The 12819-nt window shown below is 48.3% G+C and overlaps 1 long non-coding RNA gene across 1 annotated transcript in view; it reads right to left on the reverse strand.

Moving 5' to 3' along the window:
• LOC102480333 (uncharacterized) overlaps nucleotides 1-1487 on the reverse strand; it is a 20929-nt gene extending 19442 nt beyond the window's left edge. The window contains exon 1 of the long non-coding RNA XR_333615.2: nucleotides 404-1487. This is a non-coding gene — a long non-coding RNA (uncharacterized LOC102480333). The remainder of the gene's footprint in view (nucleotides 1-403) is intronic.
• Nucleotides 1488-12819: the final 11332 nt, after the last annotated feature.

Genomic DNA, 12819 nt, shown 5'->3' on the forward strand with positions numbered 1-12819 from the left:
CAAGTCCCGGACCCGGTGGCTTGAAACTCACACCGGGCACATGTGCGTGCGTGCCCAAGATCCCAAGAGGAGAATGGAGGAGAAGGGATTGCGGCGTGGCCATCCCCCCTGGGGGGTGATTTCTCGCTTTCTATCTCTCTGTCTCTCTCTGTCTGTCTGGCGAGCACACACGCCCTATAACAACAACAACAACAAAAAAAAACAAACAAACCTCTCCAAAAAAAAAAAAAATAAAGAACGGGCCCAGTCTCCAGGCACAGAGAGGTCCGCCAGCCATGTGTGTTCACATGAGCAGTCTTTTCATTTTTCCCCACCAGACGACACTATAGGACAAACAAAGGTTGGGAAGCCCCTCATACAAGGGAGGGGACCACTCAGGCGTCTGCCTAGCTGCACCCCTTACCGGGACCTCAGGGAGCCTCTTAGCTTCGGTAACCGGTATAAGCCCGCCGTAGGGTCACACGCGCAGGGAGGGTCAGTGACCCCCAGCGCTGATTAGCCGTATGAGGACTCCAGGAACCCGCAGGACTGGACACAGTCGGATCCCATAGCTTTTCGCCGTGGGCCCGCAAACACAGACGTACAATCCTTCATTCACCCAGCACACCAGAGGCTGTAACATTCCCTCCCACCAATCAGAGAATGAAGAGAAGCAAGCAAGCAAACATTTCAAACTCTTCAGAGTAAAATTCTTAAAGAACCCCCTGGTGTGTGAGGTCAGTAATCCATTGTTCTGTATTCCCCACTGAAGGGGATAAGGGATAGAACCAAGAAATATTTTCCTAGAGGTTCCGAAGGAAATAAGCAAATCAACAGTAAAAGCAGTAGAAACCCAGAGAATCCCTAAGACCCCTGTCAAGGGCCTCCAGCCCGAGTTGCCCGGGTTTCCCCAAACCGTCTACAGGCACCCCGCCCCGGGGTTCCAAGTACATCTGGTGGAACCCGAGTAAGTGTTCTGTAACCGTGTCCAGTAAGCCCTGAGTCCCAGCCACCTACAGAGAAGGGTTTACAGCCCTTGTCCCAGCCAGGCCAGACTTCAGGGGGCTCCTCCCATAGCCAACCCCTTACTCACCGGTTTGTCTTCTCCGAAGCAAAGAGGACAGGACAGGACAGAACACCCAAGGAAATGCCTCCGGAGGTCTTACAGCAAAAGAAACTCCACACGCTTCTGGAGGAGCAGTCAGCGTCTCTTGTCAGCTGTCCACAATCCTGAGAAGAGTTCCAGGGCCCTGGGAAGTCCCTGGGGGGAAGTCCCAGGGGGCGCCTTCCCCAGAGCAGTCTCTGGGTAGATGGCAGCTGAGCAAGCGAGGCCACTCTCCCTAGGATGCTTCACCCACGTACTAGACAGGCGCAGATCTCACTGTGCCTCCAAATGTAGTCTACTCAGCGAGAAATAAGAGGATGTCCAGACAGCCGAATTGATTGGAGTTTATTGATTAAGCCGGCGGCATATGGAGGGACTTGCGTCTCTCAAAACCCCGCAGCCCCAAGTGAAAGGAGAAAGGAGCTTATATAGGCCAAAAATGCACAGACGAGGGGAGCAGCAGGTGGTGTGGTGGCTAAGGTGCTGGACACTCCCACATGGCCAACCACGGTTCAAGTCCCAGACCTGGTGGCTTGCTTTCTCACTTTCCCTCTCTCTCTGTATCTCTCTCTCTCTGATCAAATTAAAATAAATGAATGAATAAATAATTTTTTTAAACATGCACAGATGATCTACAAGGACAAAGGAACAAAATGAAAGGGCTTCAGGAGAGATAGGGGAGGGTTTTCTATCTTCAGGTTAATTAGTCTTGAGGGGAAGCTCTGATTACAATGGAATTTTAATGGCTTCCCTGGTTCGGGTCAAGGTTCCCGAGGCACCTGGGAGTGGGGCTTCTTCCGCATCTTATCTGCACTGGTGGGGAGAGGGAGGAGGAGGCACAGTTTCTAAAATGAAATCACACTTCCAGGATGGAGTCGCACTTGCTTCATACACATGGCAAAAGTGAAGAAGAAGTGAGAAGTCACCCCACGCCACAATCCCTTCTCCTCCATTTTCCTCTGGATCTTGGGCACACAGCCACATGTATCCAGTGTGACTTTCAAGCTGCCAGATCCAGAACTCGAACCGTAGTTGGCCATGTGCGAGTCCAGGACCTTAACTACCATGCCACCTGCTGTCCTTCTCTCACCTCTCTTCGGATTCCATTCACGAGGGCTCCACTCCCAGGGCTTAATCACACCTCCAAAGCCCCACTCTTAATACTTCACAGGAAGGATTAAGTTGCACCCTGTGAATGCTGGAGGCACACACTCAGACCACAGCACCGCCTTGCACCTCACTCTGTGATCTCCTCTCTTCCTCGGAATGGCAGTGCGGGAGGCACTATTGTCCCCATTTCACAGGTGAGGAAACAGGTTTCACAAGCTTGAGTAGCTTGTCAGAACTTAGGCAGAAATAGAATACAAAGGAGTTAAAAATATGCCACTCTGGTATATTGCTTATATAGGTTAAAGGTACTTGGCGGGGCGAGGGGGAGGTCAACAGGTAGTGTGGTGGGTAAGGTGCTGGACTCCCGCATGGCCGACTGTTGTTCAAGTCCCGACCCTAGTGGCTTGCCTTCTCACTTTCTCCTCTCCCTGATGAGCACATGGGCCCTATAGTAAACTTCAAAATAATAATAATAATGTTTAAAAGGTGCTTGGGAACAGTAGGTGCAAAAGGATCATTGTGCTCTTTGTGTTGTGGCATGGTGGTTAAGGCGCTGGACTTCCATATGGCCAATCACGGTTCATGTCCCATACCTGGTGGCTTATTTTCTCAGTCTCTCTCTCTCTGATTCTCTGTCTGTCTCTGGTCAAATGGAACAATAACAATAAATAAAATGAAATAATTCTTTTTTTTTTTAATGTACAATAGGAGGCGAGATTCTCATGTGAGAGACACAACATTCTTTTTTTTTTTTTTTTTTTGAGAGGTTTTTGCTATAGGGCGCATGCGCTCGCCAGATAGACAGAGACATAGAGACAGAAAGCGAGAAATCACCCCCCAGGGGGGATGGCCACACCGCAATCCCTTCTCCTCCATTCTCCTCTCGGGATCTTGGGCATGCACGCACACGTGCCCAGCGTGAGTTTTAAGCCACCGGGTCCGGGACGCGAACCGCGGTCAACTACGTGGGAGTCCAGTGACATAGCCATTACGCTAACTGCTGGTTCCCGAGACACAACATTCTTATTCTTATCCTCAAGGTTGAGAAATTGTGATCCAGAGAATTCAGAGACCTTATTAGAATAACACTTACCTTGGGGCCGGCAGGTGGCGTGGTGGGTAAGGCACGGGACTCCCACATGGCCGACTGCGATTCGAGTCGAGGACCTCGTGGCTTGCTTTCTCATTCTCTCTCTCTCTTTCGTGCACATGCCCTACAGAACATTTTTACAAATAATAATAACTCTTTTAAGCCTTCCCACATAATTAGTTCCTTCTTCACGACTTACTACCCTGTCCAATTCAGTACAGACATATCCCCACTTAAATGGTCAGACTTACAATTTGTCGACCCTAGCGTGGTGAAAGCAATACAAATTCAGCAGAAACCACACCTCGAGTACCCATACCTTCAGCATGGGATTTGACGAATGACATGAGCCATCTTCTAGTTTACTGCTGGGTCTGGGACTCGACCTGCAGTTGGCCATGTGGCTCCGAGGCAGCTGATTTGCCCAACTGTAGGCTGATGTGGTGCTCTGACACATTTAGGGCAGGCAGGCTGAGCATGTGCTATATGCTTGGCAACATTCTCAACCTACCGTGGGTTTGTTGGGATGCGACCCCCACATGTTGAAGAGCACCTGTATGAGTGGCCCTGAGTTTTGCAGGTCTCCTTTCCTTAGGAGGGCTCCTCTGCCACATAAAACTTGTATTAAATAAATGTACTTTTCTCTGGTTAATCTGCTTTATGTCAATTTAATCTCGTGCCTACCTGGGACCCTAACAGGATGGAGGAGGAATTTCACTGCCCATATGACCTGAATTTGCCTCTATGGCTTAATTCTTTCCTCAGGAGAGAATCCTAGAAGTGGATACTGGGTATAAAGGATTCATTGTTTTTACACATTTCAATACCAATTTATAGGCAAAAAATTCTTTTTAGTTAGCGGTATCAAGGTATAGACCAGCAGATAGTTTCATGGTTATGTCACTGGACTCCCACGTAGTCAACCACGGTTCAAGTTCCAGACCTGGCATCTTGAAACTCAAACTGGGCGCATGTGCACATGTGCCCAAGATCCCAAGAGGAGAATGGAGGAGGGATTGCAACATGGCCATTCCCCTGGGGGAAGGGGTGTAATTTCTCACTTTCTGTCTCTCTGTCTCTTTCTGTTTTTCCAGCAAGTGCATGCACCCTATAGCAAATCTCTCTCTTAAAATAAACAAATAAATCAATTAAATGTGCTTTAATTTTTAAAGGGAGAGTTCAATAAGTTTGGACAATGGTATACCATCACCTCACTGAAGACATGCAAGTGTTTTTTTTTTTTTACATGACTACGAATATTAATGCCCACTGAGACAAGTAATCTATGTGAAATGTTTTCCTCCTTGCACAATCGTCTTGTTTTCCCGGAGTTCATAATTGCTTCAGATTTCCATGTGATCTCTTGATCAAATCCTTCCCTGCCCCCCAGTCGCCCTGGGAGACAGTGTTCAGTACCAGCCCAGCCATGGTGGTACACAGTGCAAGATGCTGTGCTCCCTAGGATGGGACCACATAAGAGGCCCAGGTTCAATTCCTGGTCTAACCTAAAGGCCAGTGCCATGGCACCCACCTAAAATCCCAGCCACTTCAGGAGGCTGAGGCAAGAGAGTTGCTACATGGCAAGACCCTGTCTTACAAACAATTTCTACACGTTCAAAGCTATGAGGAAGTTCCTGTGTCATGCTTTTGTTTCTTGTATCAGCGTCTTCTGACCTCCTTGTCTGCTCTGGACTCAGCTCTCTCGGCCTGCTGCCCAGTCATTGTCCTGGTACAGACCTTTGCTGTCCCTTTGACTCTGTCCCGAGGTACCCTCTATTTCCAGGTCTTTATGTCTTCCTCTTTCTTTCTACCCTCCCTTAAAAAAAAAAATATATATATGTAATTTATTTTATTTACCATTTATATATATATATATATAATATTTTATTTACCATTGTTTTTCAAAATTTGCTACAGGACATGTATGTTCAACAGAAAGACACAGAGAGAGAGAGAAAGTGAGAAAGCAAGATGCCAGGTCTGGGACTTGAACCATAGTTGGCCGTGTGGGAATCCAGCACCTTAAGCACCACACCACCTGCTGATCTCAGAGTCAAGTCTACTAGCAGCTTCCAAAAATTTTAAGATGACCCAATTAGGGACCAGCAGTTAGCATAATGGCTATGTCACTGGACTCCCACGTAGCCGACCGCAGTTCGAGTCCCGGGCCCAGTGGCTTAAACTCATGCTGGGTGCGTGTGCGTGTGTGCCCAAGATCCCAAGAGAAGAATGGAGGAGAAGCGATTGCGGTGTGGCCATCCCCCATGGGGGGTGATTTCTCGCTTTCTGTCTCTCTGTCTCTCTCTGCCTTTCTGGCGAGTGCACGCGCCCTATAGCAAAAACCTCTCCAAAAAAAAAAAAAAAAGATCCCGGCAGGAGAATAGAAGAGAAGAGACTGTGAAATGGTCACCCCACTGGGGCGTGATTTCTCACTTTCCTTCTCACTGTCTCTGTCTCTCTCTCTCTGGCAAGTACATGTACCCTAAGGCAAAAACCTCCTAAAAAATAATAATAATGAGCCCCCAAGGAGATTCTGATGCAGGCGTCCTTGGACTGCACTCAAAACAACTAAGCATTATTTCCCAGAGTATGGCCCTCAGAATGCTGATTTTGCAAGATGCTCTATATAAAAAGGGTTCTGCTTGGCCAGAAGGTGGCGTAGAGGTTAAGGCACTGGATTCCACATGGCCGACTGCACAGTTTGAGTCCCAGACCCGGCAACTTGAAAATCACATAGGGTGCGTGTGCATGTGTGTCCAAAATCTTAACAGGGCACTGGAAGAGAGGGACTGCGGTGTGGTCACCCCCCCCGGGGGGGGGGATTTCTCACTTTCCCACCCTCTGTCTCTGGAGAGTGCACACCCCCTAGAGCAAAAACAACCACAGAAAAGGATCCTGCTGACAGGTAAGTTTGGAAAACCGCGTGGCCAGCTCCTCCTGCTGGGAGTCACAGTGATTAGCACGTGAAGAGCTCCAGTGAGGGCGGCAGAGGCGCTGGTCCGTGTTCTCGCCCGGCTGCTGTTTCCCAGTGTTATTTGAGCGCATGCAGTTTTTCTCAGGTGACGGTCATTAAATCCTCTGTAGAAAATGCTGTTTTAGAATCAGGTTAGGTGGGGACCAGCAGTTGGCATAATGGCTATGTCACTAGACTCCCATGTAGTCAACTGCGGTTCAAGTCCCAGGCCCAGTGGCTTAAACTCACGCCAGGAGTATGTGTGTACATGCCCAAGATCCCAGGAGGAGAAGAGATTGTAGCATGGTCATCCCCCCTGGGGGTGATTTCTCTCTCTCTGTCTCTGTCTGTCTCTCTGGTGAGTGCACACACCCTATACAAAAATCTCTCCAAAAAAGCATCGGGTTAAGTGAAGATTGAGAAGAAAATTGAGAAGAAACCTTTAAAGTTGAGCAAGTAAAGGGTCTTTAGTGCCTTTAAGTAGAACAAATTTAGTTGAAAAGTGAGAAATTCCATCACAAGTCATGGAATTAACCATTGGTGAGATGTTCTCATACAGTGAATTTACAACTAAACTTTTAAGAAGCGAAGTAGAGGGACCAGCAGGTGGCGTGGTGGTTAAAGGCGCTGGATTCCCACATGGCCAACCATGGTTTGAGTCCCAAACCCTGGTGGCTTGCTTTCTCGCTTTCCTTTTCTCTCTGTCTCTGTCTGGTTAAATTAAAAAAAATAATAATAACAAATGGAATTAAATAAATAGATTTTTTTTTAAGTATAGTGGAAGGACGAAAAGTATAAAAACAGTTTTGGGAAGGAAAAACAGCCAGGGAGAGGGAGAGCTAAAGACCCAAAGGAGGCGAGAAGGGTAGAAGGCAGGAAGGATCGAGAGGACAAATCCAGGCGTGGAGAGAAGAGAGGTTCTTTCCTTAAAGAAGCGAAGAGCTAATGCGGCCACCGCAGGCGAGGATGGCAAGGTAGGGCCTTGCTCCCAGGTGCCCTGAAGCCGCCACCAGCCGGGACTGCGACATGCAGCAATTCACGGGAACGCCAGAGGAGGACGGGGAGGCTCTAGGTCTCTTCACCATCATTCTGGCCTTTGGCTCAGGAGAAAATAAGGAAAAAACACAAGAAAAAGATGCTCGAGGGAATGTGTGTTCTACAGTGAAACCCAGAGCAAACTCTTCAATAAAATGATATCTTTCTGGAAGAGGCGAAACGTATGCGATGATCCTCATCAGAAGTTCCGTGATGGAAGGACCCTGAAGGTGTAGCCCTGCGGTGTAGCCCTGCGGTGGCACAGTTTCCTAGTTACTGTGTATCTTTGTGTGCCTGTCTGTGCAGAAATGAGTAAGTATGCAACTTTATGCAGGCTGTAACTGCCATCGGGTATGTAAACAAACAATATCAACATTCAGTTTATGGAGTTTTTATTTATTTATTTTTATTTTTTATTTATTTATTGGAGAGGTTTTTGCTATAGGGCGCGTGCCGTCGCCAGAAAGACAGAGAGAGATAGAGATACAGAAATCAAGAAATCACCCCCCAGGGGGGATGGTCACGCCGCAATCCCTTCTCCTCCATTCTCCTCTCGGGATCTTGGGCACGCACGCACACGCGCCCAGCATGAGTTTAAGCCACCGGGTCTGGGATTTGAACTGTGGTCGACTACGTGGGAGTCCAGCGACATAGCCATTACGCCAACTGCTGGTCCCAGTTTATGGAACTTTTAAAACTTAATGAATTAAATATTCCCAAATTTGATCAGAGAGAACAAAAAGAGAGAAAAGGTAAACAAATATGGGCATATAGGACCAGCAGATGGTGCAGTGGTTACGTTTCTGGACTCCCACATGGCCAACCGACATTCGAGTCCCGGACCTGGTGGCTTGAAAATCATGCTGGGCGCATATGCATGTGTGCCCAAGATCCCTGGAGGAGAAGGACTGCGGCGTGGCCAACCCCCAGGGGCTTATTTCTCGCTTTCCCTCTCACTGCCTCTGTCTCTCTCTCTGGCAAGCACACGCACCCTATGGCAAAAACAAAACAACAACAACAACAAAAAACAACTCTTTAAAAAATGGGTATATAGGTTTTATCCGCTCAACTCCGCAAAGGCTCTAGGTGCACCACGTCCTCTCAGACACCCAGCATGCACCCTGTCCGCAGCCGAGATGCCCAGGAGGAAGGTCAGCTCCGCCCAGGGGGCGGCCAAGGAAGAGCCCGAGAGGAGATCGGCGAGGCTGTCGGCTCAACCTCCTGCAAAAGTGGAGACGAAGCCAAAACAGGCGGCGGGGAAGGAGAAATCTTCAGACAGAAGAGTGCAAACAAAGGGGAACAGGGGTGCAAAGGGGAAACGGGCTGAAGTGGCCAACCAAGACACTAAAGATTTACCTGCAGAAAATGGAGAGGCTAAAAATGAGGAGAGCCACCCTCTGATGAAGCAGGCGAGAAGGAAGCCCAGTCTGAGCAATGTCATATCGCATGTCTTGTCAATAGACCCTGTCTCCCTTTTCGTACAACCCAGAGGCATATTTTTATCAACTATTTTGTAAACGCAAGTTCTTCAGTAGCTCTAGGAACATTTTTAAGAAGGAGAGAATCCCACTTCATCCCATTTTTAAGTGTAAATGCTTTTTTTAAAGAGGCAAAATCATTTACTGGTTGTTCATTTTTCAGTACAACCAGAGAATAGTGGGGTATTGACTTATGGGAGGCTTTGACTCTCCTGCGTGTCAGCTTAACATTCCACAGGTGGGGGCGGCTGGGTGGTTTTTATGTCCTACATACAAAGCGTACTAAATGGCAGTTTGGAGTCACAGTCATGCATTTAATGTGTCTGGAATTTTTTAAATGACTTCTATTACGTTTTTCAGTAGTACTGATTCTGATTCTGATTGTTGCTCTCCCTGTCAGAACTGTGTGCACTATGCAACATCTTTGGTCGTGGCAGTCCAGTTTTCCTAATTCTACTAATATGCCGTGAAAGGTTGGAAATTTGAAGTGTGTAGAGTGCATGATAATAAGTTGTGATTTGGTGGGACTTACATAACACTTTCAACATCTGAAGACAGTGGTTCTTGATACCCTCTTAAGGAAAATTTGTCTACAAATTTGAAGTTGGAATGTCACTGGAATAACTTTAAAAAAATCACTATACTTGGCTTTTTAAATTTTTGGTATGTATGTTTAGAACCGGATACAGATTGAAATGTCTGTACTGAGCCTCGGCACAACCAAAAAATCTCAATTACAAAAAAAAAGAGTATATATATATATATGTGTGTGTGTGTGTGTGTGTGTGTGTGTGTGTAGAGGAGTGTGACTGAAATGGAGCTGTTTTTCTTGGTGATACAGGAAAAAAATCACCTACTAAAAATGAAGGGAGAAGAAAAGGTCTGAGGCCAAGCATCTGGCATGGAGATAAGGTGGCCGGGTCCCACATGGCCGACTGACTACTCGCTGAGTTCCAACCCGGCGGTTTGGGAAATAGACCAGGGGTGTGCATGCATGCCCAAGATTCAAAGAGGAGGGACCAGCAGTTGGCGTAATGGCTGTGTCGCTGGACTCCCCTGTAGTCGACCGCGGTTCGCATCCTGGACCCAGTGGCTTCACACCATCCACAGTGGCTTAAACACATCAGGCGTGTGTGCATGCATGCCCAAGATCCCGAGAGGAGAATGGAGGAGAAGGGATTGCGGTGTGGCCATCCCCCCTGGGGGGTGATTTCTCGCTTTCTATCTCTCTGTCTTTCTGGCGAGTGCACACGCCCTGTAGCAAAAAACTCTAAAAAAACCCCAAAGGTTCTCAGAGGAGAAGGAAGGCGCAGGGACTGCATCATGACCACCTCCGCGGGTGCTTTCTCACTTCCTCTCTCACCTCTCCGGTGAGCACACAGGCCTTGCACCAAATCAAACAAACAAAAATGTGGAAGTTTCCGAGGGAAGATTGAACTTTGGAACAGCCCTTATGGGAAATCCAAAGCCCTGGAGCCAGTTGGTGTGGCAGCAGTAAAACTTACGCTCCAGGTGCAGTCCCTCCTGGGGAAGCTCCCAGCCCAGGTCTGGAATCCTGAGGACACCGGACATGCGTGTACCCAGCACCCGGGGCTGGGGGAGGCAGGCTGCTGCACTGTGGAGCTGGGATCCTGGGGAATGTGCTCTCTCTCTTTCTCATGGGAGAAATAAATCAACTTAAAGAAAATACGAATGGGGGGGGCGCAGATGGCATGGCGGTTAAGGCACTGGATTCCCACAAGGTCAACTACTGTTCCAGTCCTGGACCCAGTGACTTGAAAATCATGCCTGCGTGTGTGTGCGTGGCTGAGATCTCGGAGGAGAAGGGACTGTGGTGTGGCCTTCCGCTCTGGGGGGTGGTTTTTCATTTCCCTCCTTCTCTCTCTCTCTGTCACTCTCTGGCTCATGCATGCACCCTATGGCAAAAATCTACCCCCCCCCCAAAAAAAAAAAAGAAAATCTGAAACATTGTTGACTGGAATTAGAAGACTGTTGGGCAGAACTCACTTCTGAGTTGAATATGGAACAGGTGTTTCCACCCTTGAGCGGTGACCAAGAGAGAAGCAGCAGGGGTGGAGGCCTCGAGGGCAGGGACTGACAGGCAGGTGAGGACAAAGGTCTCTGTCAGAGCTTCCGGAGTGATAACTTCACAGGGGTGATAAGAAAAAACAAGAAAAAGAGAAGAACGGGGAACAGTTAAGGTTCTGGAGGCTTCCGAGACATGGAGCAGGCTTGTGGGGAGACGAGGGAGCAGGCGGGGAAGAGTGGGAGGACGGGGCGTGCTCTGAGATGTCCGTGTTCAGCATTACAGTCTTCAGTGGCCATTCCACCCCTCCCACGAATGAAGCGCCGGAGTGGGCTCGGGGGGAAGGCGTCTGCAGGGCTGTCTGCAAACGTAAAGCTAATGAACAAGGCAGTTCGAAGCTTGTGGGAAATATGTACTAGGAACAAGCTGCGCGTATTTTGATTTTTTTGTGCCAAAATAAGATTGTACATTAACTTCATTTTTGGACGAGGGGGTCAAGAACTTTTTGAAGTACCCTCCTATGGTGTAGAGAAAAGAGCCATGGCTACCTTTTTTAAAAAAAATGAATGATTTGTTTTATTTATGAATATTTTTAAAAATTTGCTATAGGGCACATGTGCACCTGAGAGACACACACACACACAGAGAAGGTGAGAAAGCAAGCCGCCAGGCCCAGGACTCAGCCGTGTGGGAGTCCAGCGCTTTAACCACTAGACCACCTGCTGGCCCCAGCAATGGCTACCTTTAAACCTTGGCTCTCCCACTTACTTAACAACAGATGAATTTGCACATACACTTAACCTCTCTGCCTCTCTCTTCTTATTTAAGAAGAAAAAATGAGAGGAAAGGCTGTCTGGTAGAAGCAGAAGACAGTGCGAACAGTACGGAGGACAACGAGCTCACCACGCAGCAGGCATCACTACCAGGTCGGTCAGCGATGAGGGTGTTGTAGACGTTTCATGGGGGCAGAACAAGAGTAAGCGTGTGATGAGGTCCTCACGAAGCTCAGGGACTGACTTGTAGGTTGCTAAAGGGGAGTGTAAAGGGGCCAGCTGGTACTACAGCAGTAACACAAGTGCACCGGCCTGGGAAGGCCCCGATTCAGGGCTCCAGGCCTCCCTGCATATGCCGGGCATCATGGGCCAGTGGTCCAGGCTGGCTGAGGGTGGACGGAATTACAACACAGAGACCCCATGGCAGTGTCCCTCCTTAGAGGAAGTAAATGATAAACTTTACAAAAATAAGACAGACCCCAGATAATTCTAAATTTCTGATGGGGTCCATTGGAGGGTACTTACTTTCTTTTTCAAAAAAAAAAAATATTTATTTAATTTTATTTATTATTATTACTTTTTAAAATTTGCTACAAGGCATGCGTGCTCATCAGAGAGAGACAGAGAGAGAGAAAGCAAGCGACCAGGTCCAGGACTAAACTGTGGTTGGCCGTGGGGGAGTCCAGTGCTTTAACCACCACACCACCTCCGGCCCCAACGGAGGTACTTTCTTACCCATAATGCTCTGTAACCTCATCATCTCAAGTGGGTGTTGACTTCCGTTTCCAACCCTGAATTCGGGCATAACTGGGACTAGATGTACTTTCCTGCCTCAAACAACTAGAAAACTGGATAAAACGTAGAAAATAATGATTTGCAGATGTCGGACAGGCATTAGGTCATTGGGAAAACCGTGATGTCTCTGCTTTTCTTATGCAAACATGTGTCTCCGCTTTCCTGACAGCCCAATAGTATATGTCAGCAATCTCTGGGAGAAGGGAAACAAAGTGAACCCTTCAAGGTTCGCAGCTCCCTGCCTGGAAGTTCTCAGGCCACAGTGTGGGAGAGAAAACACAAACAGAGCCCGGGCCAGCAGGTGGCATGGTGGTGAAGGTGCTGGACTCCCACATGGCCGACCACAGTTCGAGTCCCAGAGCTGGTGGCTTGAAAAATCATGCCGGGTGCGTAGGTACGTGTGCCCAAAATCCCAGCAGGAGAATGGAGGAGAAGGGTTGCGGCATGGGCATCCCCCCGGGGGGTGATTTCTCTT

This window comes from Tupaia chinensis, unplaced genomic scaffold, assembly GCF_000334495.1.
Source record: "Tupaia chinensis unplaced genomic scaffold, TupChi_1.0 Scaffold000070_1, whole genome shotgun sequence".
Lineage (NCBI taxonomy): Eukaryota > Metazoa > Chordata > Mammalia > Scandentia > Tupaiidae > Tupaia > Tupaia belangeri.